This window comes from Puma concolor, chromosome A1, assembly GCF_028749965.1.
Source record: "Puma concolor isolate L17-30 chromosome A1, mPumCon1.1.hap2, whole genome shotgun sequence".
Lineage (NCBI taxonomy): Eukaryota > Metazoa > Chordata > Mammalia > Carnivora > Felidae > Puma > Puma concolor.
In genome coordinates this window covers 43,714,381-43,725,291 of record NC_141667.1, presented here as the reverse complement: position 1 = coordinate 43,725,291, position 10,911 = coordinate 43,714,381, and the positions used below count along the sequence as shown (strand labels likewise).

Sequence of the window (10,911 nt, the reverse complement as noted above, 5' to 3'; positions counted from 1 at the left end):
AAAACAAATGTTTTTAAAATATGTGCTCAGGGGTGCCTGGGTGGTCGGTTGAGTGATGGACTCTTGATTTTGGCTCAGGTCATGATCCCAGGGTTGTGGGGTCGAGTGCCATGTGGGGCTGCATGCTGCTTGAGATTCTTTCTCCCTCTCCCTCTGCCCCTCCCACCACTCTCACACACTCATAAATAAATAAATAAATAAATAAATAAATAAATAAATAAATAAATAAAGTGCTCATAAGCAAGAGGCAGGACTATGAAATGAGAACAAGTCTAGGCCACCAGCGTTGCTCCCAGTTCTGCCAATCACATGCTGTGTGACCCAGAGCATACCCTAACCCCTCTCTGGGCTTCCTGCCTGTTAGAGAGGAGCTTGGGCCAGACGTTCTCTGGGGGCTCTTCCACCTCTGATATTCATTCTTTAATTCAGTCCCAGTCCCTACTATATATCAGCACCACGGGGAACCCAAGGCAGCCAAGAAAATAGGTTCCTATAATGCAGGGGGATGAGTGTGATAGTGGGGGAAGGGTGTTCGAGAGAACTCAGGGACACTTAACGCCCCTTGAAGCGGAGGGGGAGGATCAAGGAAGGCTTCCTGGAAGAAGTGGTTCCTGAACTGACCAGAAGAACAAGTACAGTCGACCAGGGGTAGGAATGGGGAGAAACGCATGCCTCCACTTGGAGATAAGGGACTGTGCAAAGCTTTCCAGGGACTCCTTGCAATTCCAGCTAAGAGCAGGGCAAGAAGGAACAGGTCTCCTGGGCGGAGGCTGGAGGGCTGGGGTGACAGTCCTATTTATTTCCAGGTTGCAACTGCATCCCTTTTCCCACTGATAAGGGCAGCTCTCTGCCCTGTGGCCACAGCTAGCCCCACCTCTTGGCTTGGGGCCAGCACAGTGGGTGGGGAGGTACAGCTGCCTGGGTGATGCCCTGCCTGCCTGCCACGCCTGGGGACACCTGCCCACTCCAGCCACCCAACCACACTTCCCCTGCAGGCCTAGGTGCTGTGGTCACTGCCTTGGTCTATTGTGTTAACAGACTTTCAGCGTACGTGTTAATGATGCAACAGTCTCAGGCATCTAGGGGTCATAGACCCCTGTAGGAATCTGACAACATTTTCCCATAAAAAATATGCATAGCTGCTGAAAAATCTTGTAACAGTTTCAAGGAGTCCAGACCCCATGTCCCCAAACCTGTCCCTGGACCTGAAGTCCTATGTTAAGAAAGCCTCATGGTTACACGCAGACTGGAGCTTCATTCACACCCAAGCTCAGTCGCCCAGCAGCTGTGTGATCTCGGGCAAGTTATTTAGCTTCTCCGTGCCCCCACTTTCCTAATCTGTAAAACAGCAAAGTTTAACACGCTCTCATGGTTGTGAAAATTACAGGAATCGATACACTGAAAGCACAGAGACCACGCCTGGCACACGGCACTGAATGAGGGTCAGCAGCTCTTACCAATCACTCCAGTTGCTTCCTCAATGTAGGCACAGTGTCGGTATAACTGAGCCCACAAAGCCTGAACAAGCCAGCTCCAATGCTCTCTCTCCAGTCTCTGACAGCCAGTCCTCAGAATCCCAAACCCCCATTTTCAGAGGCCCTGGCTTTTCCCTCGAGCCAGATGGATGAGCAGGGGCCAGATGGTCAGAGGCCAGGAGGCCAGAGAGAAGGCATGGCAAAGCCCAGGCCCAGGAGAGGGCAAAGGGAGAAAGAGAGGGGGCCAACCAGCCCCTGTCCCCAGAGAGGCCAAATACTCTGGGGTCGGGGTGGGCAGAGGGCTAGACGCTTCGTGAGCCAAGTGCCAGCCACCAGCATACTGGCGAGAGGGGCCTCCAGCACTGTCCCCCACTGCAACCTTCTCAAAGGCCTGGCACCAGCCATTCAAAACCTTCCACACCCACCTGCATTCCAGAGCCCCTGTGGCTCAAGGGATGGAGAACTGGGGGGCTTCTAATCCCCTTGGAGCCACCAAGTCCTTCAGGACAGCTGGGGGCTGAGGCCTCAACGCTCCCCCTGCTGCCCAGGGCCTGCTTGGGTCTTGCGGACATCACCAGCAGTTTTCCTAAACTCCAGCCTCGCCCAACCAGTCACCAATCTTGGTCATGCATCTAGGCCTTTGCTAATGAAGTTCCCATTGCTGGAATGCCTCCCCCTCCCCCTTGGGACACTTACTCATCCTTCAAGACCCCGGTTCCAATGTCATCACTTCTCTTAAGTCATCCCTATCCACCACCCCCTTTCCTGCTCCCAAGTCCCATTCCTCAGGCTTTCACAGGCCCCATCCCCCTCCATAGTGCCGCACAGGAAAACCAGGACCCTCGGGCCAAGACAGGATGCAAATGTGCATTGTTTGGCTTGCACAGCTTTTTACTTAAATTTGAGATCAGTTATCAACATTTTAATATCACGAGACTTCACATAAAAGTTAGGACTTTTAACTTCTCTTTAAAAAGAACATGTCCAGGGGCACCTAGATGGCTCAGTCAGTTAAGTGTCCAACTTCGGCTCAGACAGGTCAGAGCCTGGAACCTGCTTCGGATTCTGTCTCCCTCCCTCTCTGCCCCTCTCCCACCTGTGCTCTCTCTCTCTCTCTCTCAAAAGTAAATAAATAAACTTAAAAAAAAAAAGGGGGGAATGTTCAGGGGACCTGGGTGGCTGTCATTAAGCATCTGACTTCCGCTCAGGTCATGATCTCATGGTTGGTGAGTTCAAGTCCCACATCAGGTGAGCACGAGCTCTGCTTTGGGTGAGTCCTGCTTCTGTCTGTCTGTCTGTCTCTCTCCCTGCATCTCTCTCTCTTTGCTCCTCCAGGGATTCTCTCTGCCCCTCACTCACTTGCACCCTCTATAAATGAATGAATGAATGAATGAATGAATGAATAAATAAATAAATAATTAAATAGTAAAAATAAAAAGAGCACGTTTGGCTGACACTGGGCACGCATCCCCAGAGGCCACCATCAGCTGAGGTACGCATTCTCCAGTTAACACAGTCCCATAGTCGACCTCCTTCCTTCATTTGGCTTCCCGCCCAGTCCCTGGGTGCACCTGAGTGTGAGGTCCACGCAGAGGAGACTCCAGGTATTTCTATACACAACTCTGCACCCTGTAGGCTCCAGAACCCAGGGCAGGAGCAGGACTGACTGACCTCTGCAGGGGCAGAGGCCCTTCCTGACACCTGGCACATAGGCCCTCCACAAATACTAATTTCATTCCTTCTCCTTCCCCACATGCCTGGGTGCCCCAAAGGGCAGGGACAAGTCTGATTCATTGTGGAAGCCCCCACCACTCTCCCCAGGCCTAGGTTCTAATTGAATACTCAAGATATGAATGACTCATAATGACCTGTTGTTACTCCTAATGTACAGATAAGGAGACTGAGGCTTCAAAGTGAAATGACTTGCCCCAGTCACATAGGAAACCACTAAATCTTGACTCAAATGGGTTTCCTCCCTAACTTCAAATTTGGCCTTTCATTCCTCCATGAAACCCAGGGGCTTCTATAATAAAAATAATAACAACAATGATACCATTATAATTATCGCCATTGTTATTTTTACTGCTACCACATTTCAAACGTTTACCACAAGCCTGGCTGGTACTGTGTTTAGCACTTTTACATACCATATCTCATTTAAGCCTTAAACTACTGTCATTATTTACATTTACAGTTGAGGGAAATGAGGCTCAGAGAGGTTAAGTCACTTGCTCAAAATCACCCAGCTAGTTCGTGGCAGAGCTGAAATTTGAAGCCAGACCCCAGGAGACAGAGGTGGCTCCAGAGCCTGCAGGGACATGTTAGCTGGGATGGGGAGAGCAGGAGGGGGCCTCGGCCACTGAGGCCTCTAGCTCTTAGCCAGGCTCCCACTGTGCTCTCTCAGCCCCAGACCCAGCTCTCCCTGCCAAGGTGCTAGGGATAATGAATGAGATGCTCTGGTTGTCATGGTGATACCATGGCAACGCTGCACTTTCGGGAAATACCACGGTAACTGTGGCCACTGCTCTGGAGTTGAAAGTCACTCCCTACCCCACCCACCCCCCCTTACTCCAAAATGCTCTGGTTCCCCCACAATCCTGTGTAGGACCTGGAGAGAAAGGAGGCAAAGGCCAAGGGCCTTCCAGAAACCAAGGTGTTTAGAATCAGGACTGGGGAGAGGGTCCGTCTCTGCCCTGGATGGGCAGGTCAACACCAGGAGTAGGACCAAGAACTCTCGGAGGCTGAGCGTCCTGTGCCTTTCATGGTGAAGCACACCTAATGACCAGCCCTCACGTTTACCTGGCGCCTACTGTGTGCAGCAGACCTCCTGTGAAGGGCGGCACGTGTCATTCTGTGAGATGGCCATGCACCAGCTGCTAGCATTACAGTTAAGGGCTTAGACTAGAACCAGCCTGCCTGAGCTTGAATCTTGCGTCCATTATTTACTAGCCTTGTGATCTTTGAGCAAATCCCTCAACCTCTCTGAGACTTGGTTTCCCCAAGTGTAAAACAGGCTTTATATATTCGCAGGGCTGCTGCCCAGACTAAAAGAGATGACGTGTGCAAAATAGCACAGGGCCCGGCACACGGCGATATAGGCTAGTAAAATGATTAGCCATTTAACAGATTTGGAAACTGAGGCTCAGGAAGCAACTGGCCCAGGGCCACCTACCAAATTCACAGTGGATCCAGAAGGAGAAGAAACGGCGTCAGGTTTGGGAGGACATTGGAAGTGGGGCACAAGCAGATGGCCCATTCCCTGTCCCCTCATTGTACTTACAGAGCACCACTAGGCACCGAGAATGGCACCGGGCACTGGGAAGTAGGCTTTACCAAACCCCAAGGTTTTAGGTTTCTGGTGTGAAGCTGCTGCGGGGTAAAATGCAGGAAGGTCCCTGCAGCCCCGGGTGCTCACCTAGCCCAGCTTTTATTTCCCGCCTGGGTCATTCCTGACAACCTCCCCAGATGCCCCATACTCCTATGCATATAGACACACGGGCAAACTCACACGGTGCCGACACGTTCAAATGGTGTCGTCACAGCCATCTGGGCCACAGGCACAAGTACGGGGTGGGGAGCTGAAGGAGGTGCAGGAAGAGCCCCGCAAACAGCCTCAGAAGTATGTGAATGGGCACCCGGGCCTGGGGGAGGAGGGCTGGCTGCAGGCCCGGGCAGTGGCAGCCCCACAGGCAATCCCAGGGCCACTCCCCACAGCTGACCCAGCCCCTCCCGGCCTGTCCCACCCCCAGCACAATCACACCCACCACCCGGCCACACCCCGAAGCCGCCCAGCTCCACCAGCCACCCGGCCTCAGCCTGCCCCACCCACCACGCACAGTGCAGCACAGAAAATCCTCCACATTTGCTTCCCAGCTGTGCAGGAGTTTCTCCAGCCCAATTACACCCCTGGGAGGCTCAACCAGAAGCAAATCCCTTCCTCTGCTGGAATTCGCTGCACACCCCATCCCCCACAGACCCGCAGTGCCGCCTGGCCGAGGGCCCAGCCACTGCCCATCAGTCACCCCGGAGTCCGGAGTCCAGGGCCGCCACCAAGGGACTGTCGGCAGTCTGGCTCAGAGCCTCGGGGCTGCAGTGTGGAGTCCACCCCGCGGTGAGCACATGGGGACACTGAGATCCCAAGAGAGAGGGGGGGGGGGGAGAGAGAGAGAGAGAGAGAGAGAGAGAGAGAGAGAGAGAGAGAAAAGGATCCCCTGCCCCCACGCCCACCTACCTTGACCCATTTTCTTGTCCACTAAAAGCCTGCCCATCCTCCTCCAAGGCCAGCTGTGGCTTTCAAAATCCTAGATGAGCTCTCCTGCTCTGTGTCCCATCATGCAGCGCTGGATGCGTGCCGCCAGATGCCAGGGCCTCTCGGGACTGGAACACTGGTCCCCCAACCTCACCAAAAGCTCTCCAAAGCAGACATGGTCTCCTACCCATGGTAAGTGCTCAAGAGAGATGTGCCCTTGCCAATTACCTTCCCCTTTGGGGATCCGAGCTAAATGCATCAATGCTAGGAACTCTCATTTATTGGACACAATATGCTGGTATGACACGCTCATTTAACCCTTACCGCAGCACTGTGACCTATCTTCCCCTCATTTTACAGATGGGGGCAGTGAGGCCCAGAGGGGGCGTGCGACTTGCCCCAGCCCACAGAGCTAACGAGTGGGTGACAAGGATCTCGCACAGGCCACCAGCTCCAGAGCCTGTGATCCTCAGCTGTCAGCAACACGGGTCCCCTGTGTTCGCCCGGGACGGCTACCACACTCTACCGCTCTGGACATCCTATTCTCTGCTCCCTTTGAATGGTGCTCTGTCTTTGTTTTCATCCATTTTATGCATGTTTTAACATCAAAAGCAGCCTCTCACGATCTGTCTTGGAGGAAGACTCACAAATCAGCCATCAATCAACAAGCAAACAAAGCATTCCCTGCTGGTTCACTCCCAGGTTCCTAACCTGGGATTTGTTCTGGGTTCCCCAGCAGGGAATGCTCAACAAAAAAACCTCAGGAACTTAGACCCTACTTGTTGAGAAGCTGTCTTTCCTCCAACAGGCCCGGAGTTGAGAGTTTACCTATGCACTAGCTCTGAAGAAAGGGTTTAGCAAGCAAACAAACAAGACAGCCTGTGGGGAGGGGCGGAGTCAGGAACAAGACAGGTCAGGACCAGCTGCCCCCCAGTCCCACCAAAGCTCCTAACAGACCAAGACGGGGAGGCCCATCACAGGGCATGCTCTTCACTAGCCCATGAAGCTTCCCCAAATAGGGCTCTCTCCACCCAACCCCCAAATCCATCGATGACAGAGTCGAATCCATTCCTATTTTTCTTAGGCTCAGATCATAGGCATTCAAAAGGAATGGAATGATAGTTCCCTGCAAATCTCATAACCTCCCTGCCGGACGGCAGCCAGCACTGGCTGAGCTCCTGATAACTCACCAGCTCCACACTGGGTCAGTGCTGAGAGCCTGCTCTGATCTGTCACACCCAATCCTCACACCCAGAGAGGTGGGGTCACTGATATGTGCACTTTACAGATGAGGAAACCTAGGCTCAGAGAGGGTAAGCAACCGACTGAAAGTCACCCAGCTAGGCAGAGGCAGAGCTTAGGATGACCCTGGGCCAGTCCTCCAAGGTGGGCTATTTGTAACCCATAGACAGTCCTTATGCTCAGCATTCCACACCATTCTTGAGTGAGGTCTGTGGCCTAGAGCATGTCCAGAGAGAGGTTTCCTGCTGATGACCCATCCCAGCTGCCTAAACACAGGCTGACCCAATTTCTTCAGGAATGGGAAAGTCTTCACTGGCAGAGTAGGACACCGCAGGTTCCCAGAAAGGCAAGACCTCAGCCAGAGGGTCCTCACCTTCCCCTGCCCCAGGGGCCTCAGTCATCTCTGACAAGCAGGTGTCCATGTTAGAAAGGGGGCTGCCTCCATGGCCCAGGCAGCAGCCTCAAGTGAAGGAAGAAGAGACGAAGGAGTGAGGGTAAGAAGAAGCAGGACATCTCAACTTCGAGGGCCAACTCGAAGGAAAATGGTGACCAGCATGCCTCACGGGTCTGTGGCACACCAGGTACTACCATGACCCCATTTATTTGTCATTTTTTCCCAGTGACGTAGAAACAAGTTTATCATGCCCTGAACCTCCCCACCCCCATCTGCCACCCCTGCAGAGGAGCCAGGCAAGGCTGGTCAGTCCCAGCGCCTGTCCTTCCACGGGTCCACCCCAGGTCACCAGATGCCCCCCGAGAGATTCCATAAAGCAGGTGTACTGTTAGGCGGTGGGGAGAGCTCCATCTCATGGGTACAGAAGCCAAAACCCATGTGGGCCTGGGGTCCACATCAGCATCCCAGCCCCACCACTCGCTCCCTAGGTGCCCCTGGGCAAGACCCTTCCCTTCTCCTCACCTCTGTTTCCTCCACTAGACAACGAGGGGTGTGCACTAGATCGGAAGTTTGTGACCTCCTGGGTTACAGAACCCTTCCAGAATCTAGGAAAGCTGTTAGAGGGCTCTCCCCAGACAGATACTGCATTCCAAACAAATGCAGTGTGGCTGTGACTGCTCCCCCATCCCACCCCACCCCACCCCCCCACCCCCCCGACACACGCACGACAAATAAGAACAGGGGAACTGTCCTGGAGTCCTGGCTTTGACATGTTGTGGCTTTCACAAGTGTAGACAAGACTGAGGCCATGAATGTGACCTCTCAGCGCCCTGGGACCTCGCCATTCCTGCTCCCCACCAATGGCCCTGCAGTAATCTTTAACTCTTGGACCTGTTGGCTTCCGTGGGTTCACAGGATCGCCGAGCTATCAAGAGAAATAGCCCTTCCTTCCTACCCCTCGGCCACTACCTCCTTCTCCTCCAACAGGAATCTGCCAGGTCAGCCCCGAGCCATCTCTCTGGGGCTGCCCCAGGGGCTGAGACACTTCAGGAACCCGCTCCTGGTCCTAAATGCAGACAGGACCCAGGGCCAGGCTTGGGGCCAGGCTGTCCCACTCCCTGCACACCCGGGCCCCTCCTGCATGGCTGTGAACATGCCCACACTACTGGTGCACACACATCCAGACAGACCTGGGAGGACTGGACAGAAGGGAGGGGCCTAGGGGCTGTGGTCAGAGGGTAAGGGAAGGCCGGGGAGAGAATGACAAGACCCACCAGACCTCCAGGCAGCAGCGCTGGGCTCGGCTTCCCTTCACTGCGTCCTCTTAATGGCTGCACACTCCTCACTTGACGAGGCCGCACCTAATCCCAGAGCTAGGACAAATGGCATTACTCTCAGCCAGTCCCCTCCCTGGGAGGGAGGGAGGAAAAGAGGGAGGGAGTGGTGGCTCTAGGGCACCCTGAGCCACCAACCATGTTCCGGAAGCCACCAGGCCCCTCACCACCAGGTTCCTTGCCAGAGGCCACCGGCCCCTCCCTCCTGGACCTCAGGAAGAGGATGTCCTGCTTGCTTCTGCCCCACACTCAGGGGCCCCACAACAGGCAGAGGCCCCAGCCAGGAGGCACCTTCCATGGAGGAGGAGAAAGCACGTCCCTGGCCCTCATGCTGATGGGCGCTCCAGACACTCTCATGAAAGGTGCAGCCGGCAGTGGAGGAACCCGCGCTGGCCGCAAGGAAATCTGCACTATGGCTACAACTCCACCTGACTTCCTATGTGAAGCAAGAGCCTTCCCCCTCCAGACCTGCTTCCCCACCTGTCCTGAAAAGAACAGGAAGTAGGCCCGATATGATGACATGATATCTGCTCAGCTATCTAGGCCCGCGGGTGGCGACACTGGCTTCTGGGCCCTGCCCCCATCCCGACTCAGCTGCGGGGTCCTTCCCACTGTCCGCCCAGCAGAGGAGGAAGAAGGGTAACTGCCAGAGTGTAGAAGGCATAGAATCCAGGCCAGCGTGTTGAGGTGTTAGGTGAAAGGGCCTTACGTAGCCCAGAGAGGAGAAGCAACATGGCCACGGTCACACAGGCAGCTGGAAAAGGGCCAGGCTAGCCTGGCTTTACTCTTCAGCAGTAAACACGTAGGACTGTCCACATGCAGGAGTATCTGCCTTTTTAGAGGACGTCAAGGAGAGCACAAGGCAACTTGCTAACGGCAGAATTCCAGGCCCTGAGAGTCAGGGTAGGAAAAAAAAAAGATGGAGTTTTTGTATGCGTGGGCCCAGGGACAGAGACTGGGCTAATTGTCCAAGTCCCCTCATGTCACGTCATAAGGGTGGCCCAGGACCACCTTCCGGGGCCTGGATAAATCCTAAGAACTCCTGCAGGGATTAGCGGCCTTGGCTACCTCTTAACAGCCACCTGAGGACTAGCCGACAGGCCCACTGGTGGTGATGGGGCCACTGGCCCAGATGGATGTCCCAAGACTAGGCTGCCCACAAGACAGGAAAGCCTTAGGGAGACTGAAAAAGTTCCAGGCCCTGTGGCCAGCGCAGAGGGAAGCCAGATGCGCTGGGAGCAACAAAGAGGAAGGGTAAGCTTCGAGTCACTTAGAGCCACAGAAGCTCCCTAATCTCCTGGAGGCCTGGTGGGCACAGCACGGGCCTGCTGAGACCCAGGAGGCTTTCCTCAAGGCACGCATGAAAGTGGCCTCATCTCTCTAGATGTGCTGGGGCTTGTCGCCACGACAGGGGCCCGCCACCAACACGCATCGAGTGTGAGGGCCTCAACATGCTTACATGGAGGCACAGCTGGCAGGGGAAGGGGTAGGAGGTGGTGGGAGGCAGGGAGGAGGGCCTCACTTTCTCTGGAACACAGAAACTAGAGAGCATAGAGTGAAAAGTATCCGGTGACCTACTTATGGCAGATTCCTTTTAAAGGGGCCCGAGGGGCCTCTGTGAGACTCTTGGAAGGTGCCTCACAGGTGTCCCTGCACTCCCAAGGCTGGTGGCTCAGTTCCTGGGGTCAGGAGACTGGAGTTCTAGTCCCAGACCTGGCTGGGGGCAGGCAAGTGAGGCAGCAGGCACAAACGGTAAGGAGGCGCCCACTCTCAGATGCTGCTGTGCGCACTTGCCCGATGCTGAGAGGGAGCACCATCTCCCAGTAGCACCCGAGAGTGAGGGGCTCCTTCAAGTTCACCCCAGGCCCAGCCCTCCCCTAACCCGACAGTGACCTCGGCCAAGCACCTGCTCTTCTCCAGGACTAGCTTTGGTCACCGGCAAAGCGAGCAGTGCCAGATAACTCCGAAGGCCCTGCTGCTTCCAAGCTGGGCGTTTCTGACCTACAGCTCATCCCCAGAAATGGGCACAATGGTTCCCTCTCCCATCAGTCCTCAAACTCCAGGCAGAAAACACATTATACCACCGTCCTACATAACCACGCGTGACGCCCTTTGCCGAATGCTTGGCCTCCACTTCATCAGGGCTTCATCTTACAAGTATGGAAGCTAAGGCCCCCAGTTGGGAAGTGCTTAGCTGAGATTCGAACCAGTGTCTGG

General features: G+C 54.8%; 1 protein-coding gene across 4 annotated transcripts in view; it reads right to left on the bottom strand.

Annotated features, from left to right (window-relative positions):
• NDST1 (N-deacetylase and N-sulfotransferase 1) overlaps positions 1-10,911 on the bottom strand; it is a 59,093-nt gene that overhangs the window by 29,787 nt on the left and 18,395 nt on the right. The window contains exon 1 of one of the 4 annotated variants that reach the window (XM_086718430.1): positions 8,635-8,757. The exons of the other annotated variants lie outside the window; for them this stretch is intronic. The gene's annotated coding sequence lies outside the window, so the exon portion shown is untranslated. Of the gene's footprint in view, positions 1-8,634; positions 8,758-10,911 lie in introns of those variants that run through there. 4 annotated transcript variants of the gene reach the window in all.